Raw genomic sequence first — 2,070 nt, forward strand, 5'->3', positions numbered from 1 at the left:
GAAAGCTTTTTGAAGGGCGTCCAGTCCAGAGCCCCTCCTACAAGAGCCACACCATATTCAGGGGTTGCACATGTCACACCTCCACACTGTTACAGTACAGTTACAGTGCACGTTGGTAGAGGAGCGTCACCAGCACAGCAACACAGTGGCGTGTAGTTCAATGTGCTGCTCAGATTATCAGACAGTGCAGCATTACAGTTCATTCTACTGTTGCACTCACTGTAAATCCTTGTGAAATACATACATTAGGGTAGGGGAGGGTCATTCATCCACTGTTTTGCAGGTCATTTATTACATACATTTAAAGTTATTGTTTTAATTTACATATTTAGCAATTAAGGAACAGAAGATTGACATCCACATTTCCTCCGTCCATTTCAATCAGGCTGAAGCGATTATATATTATATATCATATGTTGTATACAACTGTCCTGCACTCTGTATTGTTTATTATGGTTTTGTAAATTGTATTGCATCACCATAGAACTGCGTTTTCTGTGTTTTTACTTAAAATAACAATAACAATAAAAAGTGTACTCTTATGCTTGGATCAATATCACCAGTGCAGTGAAGCATGCTGTATATTTACAATAATATATATTGTAGGCTATGCACAGAATGTTTTATGTAAAGGTACATACTGATAAAGTCAAGTTACTTATTCAGTGCAATGTGTGCAAATTCTCTATCTGTCATTATCAAAGCAGAAAAGTTTAATCCCTTTCCAAAGCATGAGAACAACACATCATGGCATTACTATCAGGTACAAGTGTAAGTTGTTGCTTTTAAAAATGCTTTGGTCTCTGTAGATTGGAATTAGTCAATTTTCAGAATGAAGGATAAATATAGCGCTGCTCACATCCACTACCAGTTGTGTCCAACAACAATGTGTGGACTTGAACGCCCCCAAGTGACTGTTTTTTAAAAGTGTGGTGTACAGGATGTAATATTCTTTATCAAACATTAGAGGGCGACAAAAGCTTAGGCTGTAGCTTGAACAAATTATTATTCTTTTTTTTAAGGCACACAATCTACAACAACAACAGCAAATGGTTTAAGTGATTTGACCAAAGATGAATACCACAAAGAGATTATCTGAACGAAATCTTTAAAAATCTTTATCAAAAACATTGCTAATGTAGGCAGCCGATGTATTTCAACAGTAGAATTAATGTACATTACAACATCACCAGGATAACAAAGTCCAGTAGATCCTATGTGATGACTACTGCATAGAAACTCACTTTACAAAATATGAAAAGAAGACTTCAAGCGACCAGTATCTGGTCACCCACTTTCCTTTTTAGTGTCTTTGTCATTTTTAGAGAGCAGCTTTTCTGGGTGAAAAACTGTGAATAATTCTCACACCTTTTCATATTGTTTAAATGTGTGTGTGGTGCAGAGGTTATAAGCGTCTTAATTTCGGAAATGGCATTTTAACTTCAGAATAAAGGTGGAGTTGAGGGCATTAACATAGGAAATATCCTTAAAAAAGCCATACGAATAAATTGGTTCTGGTGAATATTTAGACCTAATACTCCATATACCTTTATGACACTAAATACTTACATTGATGAACTGTTGTCTCTTTTTCCTTTTGTTATGTTAATCACAGAGTAAATGGCTCAGATGTGAAAACCAGTAACCAGAAAAATAGTTGTTTTAGCATCCTCACGTCCTCTGATAATAAACTGCTTCTAGGCTTACCCAATTCTGAGTAAAAATATTTTTGATATGCTTATGGTTTTACTTCCACTTGAATAACCAGGTTGTCCTACAATGTTAATCCTAATACAATTGCTGCATAATCCCATTCCCATTTAATCTAACAGAAAATTCCTCTCCGCCACTGGTTGTCTTTTATTGCATATAGCGCTATTAAATTGGTAGTTATATGCAGCAATGCGGTAAATAATAGTTGTAAATGACATAAAAGAAAATGCAAACGCATCCCAGCTGGTACCTCTGAGGTTTTACTCCATCACATTTCTGTGTAACGGTTTTATTGTGAAGGATTTCCCGGAAGTGTCCGTTGTGATCTCCGTGGTGTTAACGGTGGTCACACACACA

Source organism: Morone saxatilis, unplaced genomic scaffold (assembly GCF_004916995.1).
Source record: "Morone saxatilis isolate NCDOM2014 unplaced genomic scaffold, NCSU_SB_2.0 Contig11, whole genome shotgun sequence".
NCBI classification, from domain to species: Eukaryota; Metazoa; Chordata; class Actinopteri; family Moronidae; genus Morone; species Morone saxatilis.